Below are 6,966 nucleotides of genomic sequence, written 5' to 3' on the forward strand. Positions count from 1 at the left end.
TACATACTAATGATATTGTATTATGCTCCATTTCCTTCATCTTATCCTTTAACTCTTGTCTTTTATTTTTATATGCTATGCAATTAATGAGAACATGTTCAACTGTTTCTGGTTCATTACACTAATTGCACTTCCCTGTAGGATGTTTATTAATTTTATGTAAACTATAATTTAACCCTGTGTGTCCTATGCGAAGTCTAAAAATTAATGATAATTCTTTCCTTCTTAATATTGAATTCCAATCAATCTCCTTTCCCCACTTTTTTTCTGAATCTGAAACAGGTGTCTCCCCTTCATCTCTCTTTCCCAACGCTTCTGCCAGATGTCATGTGCCGCCTTATGAATACATGTTTTTGCTTCTGATTTACTCATATCAATGTGAATCTCTACATTTCTGCTTTTAAGTGAGTTCTTTGCCAGAATATCTACCACCTCATTGCCCTCCACCCCTACGTGTGCCGGAAAACAAAGAAATCTAATGTCATTTCCTTTATTATTTAGCCTGTATAATGACTGTAAAATTTCAAATACAATATCTTGTCTATATCAGAATGACCAGATTGTAAACTTTCCAGGGCTGCCATAGAATCAGTACATATAACTGCTATCTCAATATTCATTTCCTCCACCCACTGTAAAGCAAGGAGAATTGCAATGCGCTTCTTCCTTCTTCTTCTTCTTTTTTAATGGCGGTTGGCATCCAGTTTAATGGTGCATTACGGCCACCTTCTGTTCCGGAGTGTGGATCAGTCAGTAAATTCACAATATAGTCTACAATTTTTCAGGGATTGAGGGGGGAAGGTAAACACACACACACACACACACACACACACACACACAAACACACAAAAAAACCCTTATCATTATATCCTAAAATAAAGCCCAGTATCCCTTAAAAAAACTTTTCACCTGTGCTCTATAATTCATACTTAGTATTGTTTTTAAAGTGAGTTTCTGCACCCCTAGTTCCTTTAGTCTATTATCCATTATCACCCTCTCCCTTTGATATTTCCTACAATGTAGAATTACATGTTCCACCGATTCCTCTTCCTGACACTCCTCACACAGACCCGTCTGATGTCTCCCCACCATTTTTAATGTTTTATTTAGAGCACAGTGTCCCAGCCTTAGTCTCGTTAGTACAGTTTCCTCTTTCCTGTCTCCACCTCCTACCTTATTTACTTTACAGTTTTTTTCAGTTGCTAACAAGCATTGTTCAATACCGAAACCACATTTTCAAAACTCTTCACACAGTCTGCATTAGCAGCATGAATGTTGGCCAAACAGTTAATCTCACCTACAAAACTCACTCAGACCAACATAACTCTGGCAACAATTCTCATTCAGAAAACACACATTTCATTCACAACACACTGACCTAAAAAACACTAACAACACGAAGCGTTACATAATTGATGAACTTTTCTTTTTTAAAGTTTCAATGATTTTCCACATAAATCAGTTCTTCATATAGAATACTGTAACACAAGTTCACTTTATTGAAAGCATTTGTAACACGAATGAATCAGAAATTAATCAAAATTTCATTTTTTTTTTTTATGAATATAGTACTTGAAAACTATAACCAAAAGGTGAAAAAAGAGGGAAAAAAACTCCAGGGCTGCAATGATAATAAAAAAAGAATAAATAAAATACATTCTACACATTACTGTAACAACATGTGTAGTTGTTCATTAGATGGTTCTAGTCTGCTCTCTCTCTTGCATTGGAGTGGGTGGAATTTCAGCTAAAATTGCAATTAGCTTGTAATGATTTTTTTTTTTTTTTTTTTTTTAATTTTTGGCTATAAAATTGAGAATATTTTAAAATAATTACTGCATAAATGCTTGGAATTTGCCATCATTCTGTTTTGAATTTGTTTTTAATCATTTTGAATGCAGTGTGTTAGCATTAGAAAAATGTGCTGAAAATACATAGTATTTTGCATGTTGTGGAGTACGAATGGGAAAAGAGTTCCTGAATTTTGAAAAGTGTGGTCACTGAATGCATTTTGTCTAAAAGCAATGAAAAATGGTTCACAGTTTGGTCTGCATTGACTTCTGTTTCGCTGACTGTGTGAAGAGTTTTGAAAATGTGGTTTCGGTATTGAACAATGCTTGTTGGCAACTGAAAAAAACTGTAATACTCTTTTGGATATGGTATAAATGTCTCCCTTTCCCCTCACTATCCCACATTTCTTGCCATTTTTGGTTAATTTTTTTCCAAATTATACATTTTACTTCCACTTTACTGATTCTTATTTGCATTTCTACATTTTCCCTCTTTACAGTTTTTTACAGACGCTAGGACACATTTCTCAATACTTAGGTCACTTTTGCAAAACTCTTCACACAGTTCTCCTAACCAACTTTCATCTTGGCAAAGCAGTTCATTTCACATTCAAAATGCACTACAACTACCAAAACACTGTATTCAGGTCTCAAATCAACTTATTCTTTCAGAACACTAGCAAAGGTTGACAGCCGACAAACACACTTTGTCACCCACAAAACAATGACCTGAAAAACACTAACAACATGTAGCATTATACAATGTTTTCTTATGTAAAACAAGGACATATCTCTGTTTATAATTCACTGCAATATATGTTACTGGAATGAATCAGACATGATGCAGAATTTGTCAATTTTTTATGTCGTTTATTTATTTTTATATTTTTTTATAATTCCAAAATACAAGAATTTGTATACACACCATCCACTGATACAGATACAATTCAATTGTTTTTATAGCATTTAATTTTAAGATTTCAAATATATTTTATTAAAATATTACTGTAGGAATGTAGCAAATTGCTGTCTTATTCAGTTTTGTATTATGTTATTGTTTTGAACATAAGTTTAACAGTTTTGAAAGCAGTATGTAAGCATGTGCAAATTGGCATGTACGTACAAAGAGTTTTGGCAGTTGTTGTGTCTGAGTGAGAAAAGAATTCATGAAATTTGAGAGATGTAGTCATTGAATGCATTTTGTGTCAAAGCAATGATAACTGATCCTCAGTTTAGCCCACATAGACTTCTGTTGTGCTCACTGTGTGAAGAGTTTTACAAAAGTGACCTAAGTATTGAGAAATGTGTCCTAGCGTCTGTAAAAAACTGTAATGCCTTCTTTGCGACCTTGTCCACTTTTTCATTCCCCTTCCCTCCTATGTGCGCCAGAACCCATACAAATGTAACTGGTCCTCCCTGGTGTGTTATTCTTGTAACTGAGTAGAGAATTTCATATAGTATATCCTGTCGACTTGAATGGAACGAAATGAGACTAACTAGAGCTGAAGCTGAGTCTGTACATATTATGACTTTGTCAATTTTTGCTTTTTCCACCCAACGTAATGCAACTAAAATTGCAACCATCTCCACTGTACATACTGCTAAATTATTAGATGTTCTTCTATTGATTTCAGTTCCTCTTGCTGCACCACCACACCCATTCCTGTTACCTCTGTTTCAGGGTTCTTAGTGCCATCTGTATATATTTGAGTATAGTTTTTATATACTTCAGTAATATAGTCATTAAACACCCCAACCAGATCAGCACTTTCTTCTTTCCTTTTTACCTCTAATACATACCAATCTACCTCCGGACATCTCATCTTCCACGGGGCTATGACTTGATGTAGTATTGAAGAGCTGATTTTCATATCAGATACCCCAATCTCTTTTGCTGTTTTATTCCCTATATGACTAAATTTGTCCTTTTTACTTCTCTTTTTCCTCCAGCATTCCTTCAGCACTTCTTTTGTGGCGTGCAAGTCATTATGCCCCTGCAAGTTAACCCAGTAATTTGCTATTATATGCCATCTCCTTAGTTCCAGTGGCATCTCTCCTACCTCTACCTAGATAGCTGAGACAGGCGATGTCTTAATAGCTCCACTAGACACTCTCAACGCTTGAGCCTGAATCACATCCAATTGTTTTAAATGGGATCCAGCTGCTGAAGTATACACTATTCTGTCATAGTCCACCATAGATCTTATCAGAGCCACATACATTCTTTTCAGTGCTTGGCAACTTGCCCCCCATTCTCTACCAGTCAAGCATCTCATTACATTTATTACTTTTTTTTTTTAATTTTTCCACTATTCTTCTAATATGATCTGCCCATGTTAGACTCAATCAAAAAACACCCCCAGGAATTTGAATGTTCCCACGCTTTTTTTCCCCCATACATCGTTATTTTCAATCTTTCATCTATTCTTTTATTACAGTTTTTCTCAATTGCTAAAACACTATAACCAGGCTTTTGAACTAAAATTTCAAAACCATAACACCATTTATCAAAAAGCACACCCAATTCCCTAAACTCTAAACACTACTCCCCTGTTTTGACACATGACTCAGATTTGTTTAGCTGTCACTGCAGAACTCTACACAAAATTCCCTTAATATCTTATTGCGTACACCATGTGGTCATTTTGAAAGCACTAGCATTCAATACTGTTCATTGAAGTCAGCACAGTTTGAGCTCAGTTAGCACACAATTCCCCAGATGAAAACACTAAGAGTCAAAATTGAACACACATCAATCAGATCCTTCAATAGATAGATACAAGGGCCCTAATCAGTTCACTGAGTTTTGGAACAATGGATCCACAGAGAAATTAAGGAATATGTCGAGGAGGAGGAGGAAGAGGAGAAAATGGAGGAGGTGGAGAAGGAGGACGAGAACAAGGAAGGGGAAGGGCAAGGAGACAAGCAGTCTCGGATGAAATTCGAGCCACTCTAGTTGACCTTGTCCATGGTATGACTATGAGGGAGGCTGGGCAACGAGTACAGCCAAATTTGAGTCATTTCATCATCGCCTCCATCATCAGAACCTTCAGGGAGGAAAACAGGTGTACTTACAGTAAGACTGCTCTGTACAGTAATCTTTGAGTGCTGTACTCTGTGCTGTGGCAACACATACAATACAGTACACTGTTGCACTATGCTACTGTACAAGAAATGCATCAAATTGCCTCGCATACAGATAGAGTTTCAGTTCTAAACCCAATAGAGGAGTGTTTTTCTGCATGCCGGTGAAAAGTGTATGACCGAGAACCTTCCATATCCGTGTTCACCTCCTCCAGGCTATCGAAGAAGCCTGCCTAGACATATGCGTGCCAGGGGTGGATCAGGCAGTCATGTAGAGGATTTTACCTCCGCTGCCTGGCTAGGGCCAATTGTGATGTGGATGAGATTCTCTGGCTTGACCCAGACCAAAGAGCTGCTGAGGTGGAATAATTTTTATTATTTTATTATAATTTTTGTACTGTGTTATGAATGAATAAAAATGTGCAATGTGTACATTGGTTGTGTCTTTTGTGTTCATTATGTGAAAAGGTTTATGAGGGGGTGAACCACAAGCAACATAACTTACCAGTTTTGGAAATGTTGTTTTGAATTTATTGCACCAGTGTGTAAGACTATGTTGTAGTGTGTGTGTTTTTGAGGGCTTGTGTGTGATGTCTGAGGGCAAAGTTTGGTTTTTCAGCAAGAGTGAATGGTTTTGAGTGTAGAGCTTCATTATGACCTGAAAATAGGATGTTTGGGGAATTGGGTGAGACGTTATGGATTTGTGTTTACTGTTTTGAGAATACGAGGCATAGTTTCAAGAAATGTGTTTAAGCAATTGAGAAAAACTGTAGTAAAGAAAACACTTTGGGTTTTTTCCACTGAGAATCTACATCCCCATTCTTTCCCCCACTCCACCACTTTATCTACAGCTCCTTGAACTTTCCCAACTACATAATCCATATTTTTCATCATTATTATGAATAGTAGTGGGCTTACTACACTATCTTGAGGTGTACCATTTTCTACAGTATACTGATATGACAATTCTGATCCTATTCTTACTTGGATATTCCTTTCACACAAAAAATCTTTTATCCAATTGAAAACTCTCCCTCCAATCCCCAACTTGTGTAACTTAATTAGAACTCCTTCCTTCCACATCACATCATAAGCTTTTTCTATATCCAAAAACACTGCAATTACTGCCTCCTTATTTTCCTGAGCTTTCCTTATTTCATTTTCTAGTCTAACAACTGCATCCATAGTACTCCTACCCTTCCTAACCCACTCTGATAATTTGCTATCTTTCCCTTCTTCTCGAGCTTATATGATAACCTTTCTGTTATCATTCTTTCCATAATTTTGCATAAATTAGAGGTTAATGCTATTGGTCTATAGCTGGTGGGTTTTGATGGATCCTTGCCAGGTTTCCTTATCGGAATTACAACTGCTTCTTTCCATGTTTTTGGCAATCTTCCCTCTTCCCAGACTCTATTATACAGATGCAACAATTTCAATAGCGCATTTTCTCATGAATTTTTTAACATCACATAGCCCTTCTATCTCCTCCCATCCTCTTTATCATTCCCCATACATCACCCACTGGAGTTGTTCTTCTCACTATAGCCTGTGCCTTCTTGTACTGGATTTAATGTTGCATATTATGGGTTCTTTTGACTAATCTGAATGCTTTATTCCTATCCCTTACTGCCTGTTGGCATTCCTCTGTCCACCATGGTACCAATTTTCTCTTCTTCCTATTTTTACTTTTTGGAATAGAACTCTCTGCTGCTATTATAATTGCTGATGTACCCTGATTATTTAGTTCATCGACATCTTCAGATAACGCCATCCTCATTATTACCCCCTCATTCAATATCTGAAACTTGTCCCAATCTGCCTTCTCAAATATCCATTTCAGACTTCCATCACCTTGTGTTTTTTCCCCTCTTTCTCCAGTTGAACAAACAACTGGGTAATGATCACTACCTATTGTATCATATGTCCAAATCTCCCAGTTACTAAAACCAGCTAGCGAGTTAGATACTAAGGTAAGATCTATTGCCGATTCTTTCCCCGTATTTACACTTATTCTTGTATCTCTACCATCATTCATACATACTAAATTCCTATCCTCCATCAACTCTTCAATTACTCTTCCATTTGAGTG

The sequence above is a fragment of the Megalobrama amblycephala genome, linkage group LG12 (assembly GCF_018812025.1).
Source record: "Megalobrama amblycephala isolate DHTTF-2021 linkage group LG12, ASM1881202v1, whole genome shotgun sequence".
Taxonomy (NCBI): domain Eukaryota; kingdom Metazoa; phylum Chordata; class Actinopteri; order Cypriniformes; family Xenocyprididae; genus Megalobrama; species Megalobrama amblycephala.